Source organism: Schistocerca cancellata, chromosome 7 (assembly GCF_023864275.1).
Source record: "Schistocerca cancellata isolate TAMUIC-IGC-003103 chromosome 7, iqSchCanc2.1, whole genome shotgun sequence".
Lineage (NCBI taxonomy): Eukaryota > Metazoa > Arthropoda > Insecta > Orthoptera > Acrididae > Schistocerca > Schistocerca cancellata.
This window is the reverse complement of record NC_064632.1, coordinates 229229717-229243195: the sequence shown is the minus strand read 5'-3', so window position 1 is coordinate 229243195 and position 13479 is coordinate 229229717.

The following is a 13479-nucleotide window of genomic DNA, read 5'->3' as shown; positions in this document are numbered from 1 at the left end:
TTTGATGTCTGTATATAGTACAAAAAATGTTTTTATTCTCATGATTATTATTGAATTGTTGTGTGTGTTTGCATATTCAACAAAGCATGATATTGTTTATAATGTTTGAATTCTTTGCAGTATTAGGCATGTAATATATATATATATATTGGCTATCTATGCAAATTCCCAGTTGGAAGTAAGTTTGCTATTAATTCAGATAGAACACTACTGTATAAATTGGGATCGTGCCTATGACATGTAGTCCGTAGTCTTGTCATAATGCTGTGACATAATCTCTTCTGGATTTGTATTTATTACGACTAAAAACCATCCCCCTGCCCCCTTGCCACCACCATTTAGTCACTATTTATTTTACTTATACCCTTGACCATACCTCCTCATCTTTCCCATTGCTCTTTCACAATCCAACCCCCCCCCCCCGTCCCTCCAAACAAACATTCTGCATATGAAATTAGGTCAAATCTGTTGAAGAAATCGTCAGCCAAGTCAAGGACACAGAGGACACAAGAGGACAAAGACACAGCATGGCTTCCATTCTGTGGTGCAATAGGTAAGTTAGAGCGTAAACAGGCAAGGAATCAGATGAGTCTTTCTGTCACCAAACAAAATTAAAGAAAGGTTGTGACCTGACAAACATACTCTCAGACTCAGTGTACCAGGGATTTATAATATTCCTTGTGAGTATGGTATAAGTTATGTGGGACAGCCTATACAAACTACTGTTAATTGCTGTGTTGATCATCATCTCAAGCATGAAAAAATGAAAATCAGCAGTTTCCGAGAACTGTTTAGTGAGTAAATGCAAGATAGCCTTTAAGCAGATGAGGATCTGGTCCATATTTCTAGTTGTTGGGTCTCTGTAATTACAGAAACAGCTGAAATTACACTGTATGATCACAACAATATACACACTGGCTATGTAATTATCAGTTTATTTAATTGCTATTTTCTAATACAAGAACAGGCCACGTGTTGCACATGAGGCAGTATATAGGAATATAACAAAATATTTTCACACTATTTCAAATTAATTACTATAATTAAGCAATGCATGGAAGCATGCACGTCGGAAAGAAAATTAATCTAATTCCTCATTCAGCATTGTTAATCACAATGCCATATGAACATAACCCAGATTCTGAAAAACTAGACAAGGTGTAGGAAGACGCAGTTCGTGCATGACACTGACATATAGTTCCTTGTTTACATGACAACGACCAAAATTGAAGCATAACACATACTTTGCCAGGAGCACAGTATTGGGATCCCCCCCCCCCCCCCCCCTGAAAATCTATTCTATGGACTTCTAGGTTAGTTGAAGGGTGATAATTTCGTTAGTTGTGGAACTCGTAAAGTTTGAGTGCAGGATAATTGTTGTGGTGACAGACGGACATTTGGCATTGCTTAATATTTACGTTTGCGTTATATTTTAAGATACCATATTTATCGCACTTCTCGCAATAAAACCTAAAAGAACAAGGTAAAATCGGAAAATATAGTTATTGAATAAGCATTCAAAGACTATTTTGATACATATTATGAACGATATTATACATAAACTGCAGAAAATGCAAGGAATATGTATGTGACTTTTACATATATTTGGTCCGCATTTCCGCATTTGCCACAGCTGCAACCGGGTTAGTCTGTCACCGCATTATCGATTATTCGCATTCGAACCAGGTTTTTACATTTAATTCCCATAAGTTAAGCTCCATTGAATAATCTGGACTTATTTGACGTTCCAAAATGACAGCTGTGGGCAACCTACATGTAATGGCTTTTTAAACAACAGGTGAGCGACGTCGCTAATGTCAATAAAGCTCATTACACTTCTTGTCACCAGGCGGCACTGCTACACACGTTGTGTCGCCCTGATGGCGTCATGAGCCTCAACCAATCAGCAGACCCAATTCCTTGGCGTCCCCTAGACGCAAGTGCCGCCGCCAACCGTCCGTCCGTCCATCTGTTAGCCGCCGCCGCCGCCACCGCCGCCACCCGGTGCTCACCGCCGCCCGCCGCCTGTTGCCCGCCGCAACCCTGGTTGAGCTCTACCGCCGTCCCCACTCGGGAATACCGAGTCGCCCCTGTTTGCGTCATCGTCCAACCACTGGCCGGAGGGATTCGCCGGGCCTCTTTCACCACTTGCCAGCCCTGGTGGAACCGCCGCTGTCCCGCCCACCCTCGCTGAGGGCTACCTCCTCACCGGCTGCTACTGTCCCCATCGCCAGTGTCTTTCGCTGACGCTGCTGTCATCGCCGCCGCCGCCGTTTCTCGTCCGTGCCGCCGTCACCGCCGCTGTCACCATCTTCGCCCTTGATCACTCATCACCAATATGGCCCACCCTACCACCATCATCTTCAGCTCCCCTTCTGCTGCTTTGACCACCGTCCCATGGATTTCATCAGCAGACTCTAACCCCCTAATCCCTTCCCTCCCTGTCCGCCTTACGCCTGCGCTGTTTTCAGCCATCATTTCCCCCAACTCTCCCACAACCTTAACTGCCACCCCATCGTCATCTTCGGAATTCCCATCACTCTCTGCACAACCTTCACCGGGCTCCCGCACAGCATAAATCTCAATTCATTGCGCCACTGTCTCTGCCACACCCATGCCCCCACCCCCTGCATCACTTGCCCCTGGGGGCGGACCTGCCCCCTTTCATGCCACAAAGTTGACCCCATCCATTCCACCCTCCAATCCAAGCGCTGCCAACGATGTCATAAATGTAACATGCATCTCACTGCCGATTGTAAGAGTCCCCTTGCCTGTCACCAAAGCAAAGATTCACACTTCCTGAAGAACTGCCCCAAACTTGCCTCTCCCGCCTCCTCTAATACCCACAACGAATCCCATTCTACCTACTAGTATACATGCAAAGCAAATCCTCCTCCCAATACCTCCATTCGTCCAGTAGATGATCCAATTCACCCCAACAACCCCATCCACCCCCTTCTACTGTAGTCATCATAGTCCTATAAAACCTCCATCCCTTCCAACGCCCCCACACCCCTTCCCAAATCGCCCTCACTGCCCATTCTGTCTTTCACATTGCCACCTATGCCACCTACTCCCACAACTATGCCCACTTCCCGCTTTGGCCCCCCTCACCACCCTCGCCCAAATCTCCCCTACCATGGCATGGTAACATTAAAGTATCCTTTGCATAATATCCGCTCCCTGCCCACTCACAAACACCTTTTCCAGGATGCCCTCAATCAACACTGCTTGAATGCCTTCATACTAAATGAAACCTTCCTCCAACCCTGTCCCTCCATCTCCACAGCTCATTACACCTTCCACTGCACTGATAACCTGTATCCCACAGTACATGGTGCAGTTGCTATTGGCCACCTTAAACACCTCCCTGTTTGGCTCAAACCGCTCCTCAACAATCCCACTGAGTATCTCACCCTCAGCCTCTTATTCCCCACCCTCATTACCACATGGGCCACCATCTATATCCGCCCTCACACCTCCATCCCACATGATTTCCAGGCCCACATTGACCGCACCTTCTCCACCTACATGATTGCCGCAGACCTCAATATCCACAACCATCCTCCTGCCGACCACTAGTGGTGGCACAGATTATCACCACCCTCCAGGGAGACCTGTTTCCCCTCCCCCAACACACCAGACCCGAATCCAACACCACTCCTGACTTAATCCTAGCCTCTCCCAACCTCTCTGGGTCCATCACCAAGGAAGTCCTTGACCTCATTGGCAGCGACCACGCTTTTGTCCTACTATGTTTGATGGCAGACATCCCCGCCCCGTTCCTTGACCTGACATTTCTCCTAAACGTGTCCACTATTACTCCCACGCCTATTGGGATGCCTACCTGGACTCCATACAGACCCACGTTGGACGCCACAACCTTACCCTACAATCTCCCACTGACATCTCCATACCGCTACCTTTCTCCACCAGACCTTGACTAATGCTGTAGCCACCCACACCCCTACCAAAGTGTGCCAATGGTGTCATCGTCACATGTCCGACACCTTTGAATGATGCATGCAAACTTCCCGCTCTGGTACTCCAATGTGCCGCTACCAGCGCTATCGGCTTTACGCAGTTCAGTCTTCGTGAGGGACTGCTGGAGCCAGCAATGGGGAGAACGGTTGCAACCAGGGAGTTAGACAGAAGAGCAGAGCGCGGACTGTATCAACCTGCTACACGATGTGTTCAGGACAGAAGATGCCTTTGGTCGGTATCGGTCACACTGTGGATTGTACCGATCATTAACCTTTTTCAGTTCTAGTGAGCTGTAGTGATTGGAACGGTCGTCGCCCAGGGGTCTGAATACTGGGCGTGTTCTATGTGGCTCATCTGTAGCGTATATTTAACTAAGAGAACTCTACAGGAGGGGGAGTCCGATAACTTGTCATGCTACTCATATGTACTGTATTCAGATGGTTATTTTCGTGTCCCTTCCAGACACAAATTCTGATAGTTGTGTTTACTTTTATAAGATTGCATTGAGCAAAGATAGACGAATGAGGAACTGTAGTAATTTTGATAGGATGAGTGCATGTTTTATATTCACTTCTGGTTGAAAAATTTTTCTTGGCCAAGCTACCACATTAAATTAAATTAAACGTTTCATTGTAAAGTTTTTCTCAGGCATAGCTTTGAATCAATTATTTCGTGTTGTTTTTAAAAAGTTTGGTTTTAAGAGTATCAGTGGATTTTACTGGATGGTTAGTTACAATAACATTATGCTTAGAACTGTTGTATTACGCCTACCTCCTCACCCCCCAGCCCTTCCACTTAATGCTCCGTCACACAATGGTAGCAGGTAGCGTGGTTGTGGTTGAGGAGGTGTGAGTGATACGAAGTATATTATTTTTTTAATGACAGTTCACGAAGACTGAACTGTGTAAAGCCGATAGTACTTTGTTGTTGTATTGTTTCAGCGTGGCAGACAGAGAGGTGATTGGGGTGTCGGAGTTGCGGAAGTAGGGACTATTGTACGAAGTAAGTGTACGGGGCGCCGATATATCGGGCAGTGCGGCCGAGTTGGCGCGGCGGCTGCGAGAAGTTGTTGACCGTCCGGTTGTACCGCAGCATCTGGAGGAAAGCGAGGTGAGTGACGCCGTATCCACCATTAAGTGTGCGCTAGACGAGTTACAGTCAATAGTTTCTTTCTTTGAATTCGGTCACAGATTAAGAGAGTGATAGCTCGAATTATACACTATAATGGCAGGGAGCAGGATCTGACACCAAGCGTAAAGAATTGTCTGAATAGTTAAACGAATTATTAGGACATACCTAGGGGATGTTAGTACGTGGAGGAGACGCCATCAGCGGGAATTATCTCAGCCTACCTTAGGACAAGTTGCGAGCGAGGACACTTCTATTCCTCCTACAAAAGGTACTGATATTTTCTTTAAGTTGCTCAGCTCTTTAGAAAATTACTACGGGAGGCAAGTACGTTATCATTAGATTCAATTGATCAGGTGCTTAGCGCTTTGCATTTTCTATCAAGGTTATAGGATAGAAAGGAACTTTTTGACATGTCTGCATGTCATCTTTATCAGTTATTGAGTCCAATAGTGAGTGGGCGTCTGGAACAACCGTTAATGGACGCTAGGTGTCGTGGGTTGTCGTTTAGTACATTTCGGGAGTTAATCAGCCATAATCATTTGTTCCCTCGAATGCAAGATGAAGCTATTGGTAGGGGATATCTTGAAGTCCAGCACGATAACGAGCCGTTAGAGAAGTATGTTAAAAGAGCAAAGGATAGTGCCTTAGTTATAGTGAAGCGGAAGTAGTTGAGAATATTCTCCAGGAGATGCGTCCTAGCGACCATTTCAGGCCTCTGTTTTGTGAACTCCCACAGAACTTTACGAAGTTAGATGAATTAATCAATAGGGTACAATCTCTCATCTACACCGATCAACAACGGGGTAAGGGAAAGGTTCTGAACAGCGAGAGCTGGATAATTGTAGCTACAGGCGTGTTCCACGGGAGTAAAGTGCTTTGAGTGTAAGAGCAGTGGGCATGTTGTTAGGAACTGTCCTACAGTAAGGTGTTTCAAGTGCAAGAACAGGGGGCATGTTACCGAGAATTGTATGGAAGGGGAAGGACAAGAATTTATGACGGTATTGTAAGCGGGATCGCGTGGTAGGGGGTTCTGTAAGAGAATTGAAGCGGTTCCCTGAGATAGAATTCCTTTTGTTTACGCAGCACTAAATAGAGACCCTGTGTGAGCTCTTTCGGACACCGGTAGTTCCGCATCTTTAGTGGATGGATGATGGGTGTCCGTACACCGCGGACACTGCGAGTTGCCGGACTTATCAGACAAGATTGGCTATTGCCTAGTAGCCAACTCAGAGCAAATGCAATTTTTGGGGACAATTAAGGTTAAGATCCGACTTGGTGAGTTTAAGTGGAAATTTACTGTCCAAGTGGCGCGTAATCTGTCGGTACCGGCTATACTGGTTGCCAGTTTTAACGGGAAGGTTGGCATGGTGTCCCAGTGGGTTCGGAGGAAAATTTATTTCGAGTTTCCCAGGGAAAAGCCTGTAAACATCGTGTACATCATCGGATTAGTGGTTCCAGACACGCAATACCGTTTCCGTGTATGACCTGGAGCATTTGTTGCCAGAGCAGAAACAGCAGATTATCGAATTGTGTTCCGAGTTCAGTGATGTGCCAACCGATCAGTTAGGTGACATTAAAGAATCCGTGTATAAGATCGAATTAACGAACAACGTTCCCGTAAGGTGCCCACCATGTAGGTTATCCCCGCCTCGTATGAAAGCATTAAGGCAAACTATTCGGGAAATGTTGCAGGACGGAGTGATTAGACCATCTAAATCTCCGTATTCCCTATATTTGTGGTGCCAAACTACGGGAGGGGGAGTGCGTCCGGTGGTGGATTATAGGGTGCTTAGTAAAACCAAAGTGCTATAGTCTATACCTCTCCCTGATTTGCATTCGTGTCTTTCCTGGTTCCAGAAGGCAATGGTTTTTGCTACCTTCGACTTGAACCAGGCGTATTATCAAGAGTATCCAGCGTAAGAACTGAAACCGGTGACATCCTTTGCGACCGACTGGTCACTTTATGAGTACAATAGAGTTCCATTTGGGTTACCAACAGATGCAGCTGTGTTGTCCGGTATCCTCGACAGTGTGTGTATCATTATTTGGATGATTTGGTGATTTTTAGCGAGAGTTTTGAAGAGCATGTTGTGCATGTTCGCGAGGTACACCAAAGGTTGCCAAAAGCCGGATGTACTGTCAAACCATCTAAAGTTAAATTCGCGCAGCCTGAAATATCCTTTCCGGGGCATATTGTCTCCCAGAAGGGAGTGCGAATTGACCAAAGTCCTACTGAGGTCATTTATTCGTTCGCAGTCCCTAAAAATGTGAAGGCTATGGCTTGTTTTATGAGGATGATTAATTTCTTTCGATAATTCGTTCCTAATTTTGCCTAGTTAGCTGCCTCCTTAAACGAGCTTTGGAAGAAGAGAAGAAAATTTGAGTGGGGACCTTCGCAGCAGGCATCATTCGAGGCTTTAAGGAAAGCGTTGGTCACCGCCCCTGTGTTAGCGATGGCCAATTTCAACAATTATGCCTCCACGTCGGGATTTTCTGCAGTTCTGTTGCAAGAAGAAGAGTCAGGAAGACGCCCAATAGCTTACGCTTCACGTTGTCTTACTCCATTAGAAGCAAAGTATTCCGTATACGAACTTGACGCCATAGAAGTCTTGTTCGCGCTCGAAAAATTTAAATTCTGTCTGGAACACCAAACGTTTCTGTTGGAAATGGACAATCAAGCGCTTAATTGGTAGCTTGCAAGACCGAGGCGAACAGGTAGAATAGTGAGGTGGGCGATACGAATTTCGGATTTCAAGTTCAGGGTTAAGCATATTAGGGGCTCGGAGAATGTTGTGGCTGACAGCTTAAGCCGAATGTCCGAGCCGCAGGAGCAGCAGGACGAAGAGGGAGGTTTCGGAGAGGACAGCGGTTGGGATAACTGCAACTGTGTGGTTCTGTGTGATGGGGTACTGCCGCGAGAGTTCAACGATCATAGTTGTGCCATTTTTGGCGGGTTAGCATTTCTGTTCAAATATGTCGCTCCGCAGCAGGAAGAAGACCCCGTACTGCACAAGCTGAAACAAACAATACAGCGTGGGGAGGTTGTTAGTGTCTGTTTCCTAAAGGGGAACATTTTGTGTTCTGTGATGCGTGGGAAGGGTGACGTCAAGATAGTGTTGACTCAAACTTTGACCCCTACGGTATTAAAAACTATCATGAAACACCAATAGGTGAACACTTGAGGATTTTTAAGACTTGCATGAAAATTAAGGAAAGGCATGGAACAGCATATTAAGCAAATGATATCAGAGTGTAAAAGGTGTGGGTTTAGCAAACAGGGATTCTTAGCTTCTGAAGTGGCGAGGGAGCCCATGGGGAGGTTGTATGTTGATTATGTAGGACCCCTTCCGCGTTCGAAAGATGGAAACCCTTATATATCTCTGTTAGCGTGGATGCGTTCACGCGATTTGCTGGCTGACTCCTACCCGCAATGTAACCTCGCAAGCTTCCATGCGGTGCTTACAGAGTATGTTTGCGGTGTCTGGATCCTGTCGCTTGTTGGTTTCTGACAATGCAATGTCCTTTAAGTCCACTGCTTTCCGTACTTTCTGCTTCGAAGCGGGAGTAGCTCATGCTGCCATCACACCATATTATCCGAACCCGTCTGTGGCAGAACGGGTGAACCGGAACTTGAGGACAGCGCAGATCGCATTCCACATAATGATCAGGATCGCTGGAATAGTTCCTTGTCATGGTTAGGATACGCCTTCAATACTGCTACCCATGAAGCCCATAAGGCCAGCCCCACGAGGTTAATGTTTGCTTTTAAACCTAATTTACCCCTGGCGAATTTGTGGTCACTTAGTGATTTGTTGTCAGAAAGGGTGGACGGTGCACAAATCCGTGCCAACTGGAAGCGTGCGAGGAATATCTGGCGGAAGAGTCACGAGCAAATGGAAAAGTGTTATAATGCTGATAGACGGCCGATCACACTGAAGGCGGGCGACTAGGTTTGGGTAAAGAATTTTGGTGCAGTAAGTCGGCCGTCGCATAAAACTAAGGGGAAGCTATTGCCCCGGTTCGTCGGTCCTGTACAAATCTTGCGCTTCGTCACCACGGGCACATTCCTGGTGAGAAACCCGCAAAGTAAGAGAATATTTCGTGTCCATATATCACAGGTTAAGCCGTACGCTAAGGCTGGTGCAACCAAATAATTTTGTTACGTTTCTGCGCTAGAAATTGTGAATCTTGAACATGTGGATACATTATGGTCTTCAGTCTCTTAAAACATAACTTTAGTGGGGATGCGCGATGTTATGTGTTGTAGTGGACTGAGCCATTTATGCTTTTATGCGGAAAGTGAATTTAAACATTGCTGTCATTGACCCTCAGTCATGGATACCAACAGACATTCTCTATAAACATTTTCTCCCATGTGAATAATTTCATGTGGAGTCATTCGGTGCTCATGCACTTCCCCCGCTCAGACTACGAATATGTGTTATTAACCAGGACAGTGAGGCTAATGCATGGTCCAAGTTTCAGAAGTGCCCAACTCCGGTGGACTTGGTATTTGGGGGAGGGGGAGAAAGAGGAGGATGTGCCGATCATCGCCACATGTCCGACGCCTTTGAATGCCTCGCGCCATCTTCCCGCGCCGGTGCCAGCTACGGTGAGAAGCGTTGCAACCAAGGAGCGGAGCCCCGGACTGCGTCAACCTGCTAGACGGTGTGTTCCGGACAGAAGATGCCTTTGGTCGATATCGGTCACACCATGGATAGTACCGATCATTAACCTTTTTCAGTTATAGTGGACTGTGGTGACTGGAACGGTCGTCGCCCAGGAGTCTGAATACCAGGCGTGCTCTATGTGGCTCAGCTGTGGCTTCCATTTAAGCAAGAGAACTCTGCGGGAGGGGGAGTCCGATAACTTGTCATGCCACTCGTATGTACAGTATTCAGATGATTATTTTCGTGTCCCTTCCAGAGACAAATTCTGATAGTTGTGATTTTTTTTTTTTTGTAACTGTTTGAATTGAGCAAAGATAGACGAATGAGGAACTGCAGTAATTTTGATAGGATGAGCGCAAGTGTTATAATCACTTCTGGTTGTAAAATTTTTCTTGGCCAAGGTACCACATTAAATTAAATTAAACGTTTGATTGTAAAGTTTGTTTTAACATATTGCTTTGAATCAATTATTTCGTGTTTTTAAAAAGTATGGTTTTAAGAGTATCAGTGGATTTTATTGGATGGTAAATTACAATAAACGTATGCGTGGAACTGTTGTATTACGCCTATCTCCTCACCCCAGCCCTTCCACGTAATGCTCTGTAACACAAAGCCTGCCCCCACAGGCCGTCCTTCTCCTTCGTGAATCCTGTCACTCTACCGATACTTCCTCCGCACTCGTGACCAGGACACACTCACTCGCCACAGGCCGTTACAACGACACATCCGCAACATGCTTACTGCGAAGAAACGCCGCGCCTGGCGACAGATATGCACACAACTGAACGCCACACTCCCAATAAACTCTTCCAAGAATTGATCTCCTTTACCGGGAACCGGTCTACCCGAAATACACTCTCCTTCATGATGTCCTTCCCTTTCCTGACAACCTCAGAAAGGTCAACCTCTTCGCCTCCCACCTATCTGAAGTAGTTTCCATTCCAGATGATTCCCAATTTGATTATTTCCTTTTCCCTGATGTCATCGAAATTGTGAATACCTTATCTCTCCCCCCCCCTCCCCTTTGCTCCTAGCTTCCTGTACTTGCGCCACACTCCACCATCAGATTTCAACACTCCCATCACTACACAGGACATCACCCACACACTCCGCACTAAACGCAAAACTGCCCGCAGCCACGCCCGATTACCTACCGCCACCTCAAACACTGTCCTCCCTCCTTCCTTGCAGTCCTTGTCGCCCTCTATAATAACATAATCACTGCCACCGGCTTCTACCCCGACCTGTGGAAAACCTCCAGTAACCAGATGTTCTCCAATCCTAACAAACTTCCGTCTGATGCCTCTTAATATCCGCCTCACTTCAGTGTTCAGCAAGCTCTTAGAATCCATCCTTCCCCAGCGCATCCATCACCACCTCCACCAACGCCACCTCCTCCCCAACACCCAAGGTGGCTTTCGACCTTCCTTTTCTGCCGACAACCAACTCCCATGCCCTCCGTCTTAATTCCCGTTAATCCGCCATATTTGTATACCTAGACCTTGAAACGGCATATGACTGCATATCGCATCCCGGTCTCCTGTTTAAACTACAGACCTACACCCTTCCTACCAACCATTGCCATCTGACTGCCTCATTCCTCACCCGCCGCCCCTCCTACGTTACCATCCATAACACCGACTCCTGCACCTTCTACCCCTCCGCAGGTGTGCCCCACGGCTCTTGTCCTCTCTCCTCTCCTCTACCTCCAGCACACAGCTGATATGCCCCAACCCCCCACTCCATTTCACCTCATGCAGTATGTCAGTGACACCACCTCCATTGCCCTCACTTCTACCCTTTAACGATCCCAATGCCTTCTCCAGAGTCACCTTGATCTTTTTGCCACATGATGTATGTGGGAGCTTGCCCACTTGTCGCTAATGGGGTGCCTAAGGGATGCAGAGTTCTCAGAATGCAATACAACAATTCAAACAAATAACATTAGTAGCTTTATTTCTATAAGACATATTTCACAATACTTAACTTTGGAATTACATCAAAGTTGCAAGTAACATGCAAACAGTAATAGTCGTTGCTGTAGTCAAAGTCCAGACAAGTAAATGATAACGTTCACAACTAGTTGTACTTGTAGCACGCTTCGTAAATACGTTTCACTAATGTCAGTACTCTGAGGCAATCTTATATTCACTTCATCCAGATGTCGCTCTTGGCGTGGCAAAGTCCAATTACACCCACCATTGGCTGATGTTTCCTCACAGCCTTCTCTGGTCTTGCATTCCGCATCTTCGTTCCAGCGCTTGTGGTTATGCCAGAACAGTGTAACCAATGGCTCTGAACACTCAGTCCTTCCAAGAACCAGACAATCATCGTAGGTCATACCACACCCTCCCTCCAGCTCCTTACCATCTGTGCGCGTCCTGTCCACCCTCACCTTCGGTGGACTCACCATTGATCGTCACCTTACCTGAACCCCTCATCTCTGCTCTATCCAATCTAATGCTCACAACCACCTCCGTCTTCTTAAACTCCTCTCTGGCAATACATTAGGATTGAACCCATCTACCATACTACACACCTACAAATCCTTAATTCGTCCCATCCTCTGCTATGCCTGTCACTCCTGGATCTCTGCCCCCCCCCTCCCCAAATTCTAGAAGTCCCTCCTGGTTATCCAGCGCCATGCACTCTGCTTCACCTTCCATATACGCCTCCCATCCCCCACACGAATATGACCTGATTCCTTTCCCCCATCTGCTCCTTTTCCTCGGACATATTCCTCTGCAGCTGCCACAGACTTCATTCCCCTATCCCCAGTTCCTCCTTTCCTTCACCATTGTGTCCCACCTACCCTCCATCTGTACACCCTTCATCTCCTTTCCCAAAGTGACTTCTGTCAACTCCTGGATGATGCCCCCTCTCCTTCCATTGATCCCTCCCATCAACTCTGATCGTTAAACCCCCCTCCCTACCTTTGACCTTTTCCTGGGCTACATCATCCACCCCCTCCCATCCTGTTTTTCCCTCTTCCCCACCTAACCTCTTTTTGACTCCCTTCTCTCCCCCATATCCTTTTGCAGTCCCCCCCCCTGCCTTTCCCCACTTCCTCTCTCGCCCGCCCTGCCACCCTTATGAGTCCTTTCCCTCCATCGACTCCTCCCTCCCCCTTGCTTTTCCTCTCATCCCTCTTCCCCCTTTTTTCTCCTCATCTGTCCAGGTCACGCCCCCATCTGGCCTTGCATTTGGTGTGTCATCTCAGTGCCAACTTTTTAGTGCAGTGTTTTAAGTGCGTCTTTTCCAAAGTGTTGCAAACAGAAACCGCACTGTCACTAGGTGTGATTTTTTATCTATTCGGTCTAAGGCGCTGCAGTCATGGACTGTGCGAATGATCCCAGCGGAGGTTCGAGTCCTCCCTCGGACATGGGTGTCTGTGTTTGTCCTTAGGATAATTTAGGTTAAGTAGTGTGTAAGCTTAGGGACTGAGGACCTTAGCAGTTAAGTCCCATAAGATTTCACACACATTGGAATTTTTTTTAATCTATTGTGAACAAAAACCTGATATTAGCCACGTTTTTTTTTTAATTATCTGTCTACTATTGTACCTGTCTGCTTGCTGTGTGTTTCAATTAGCATCGTCAACCCTTTGTTTTATATTTTAACTTCCACAAATTTCTGCCATTTTACAATTTAAAAGTCTCAATTTTTATCACCTGCTTTTATTATTTATTATCTT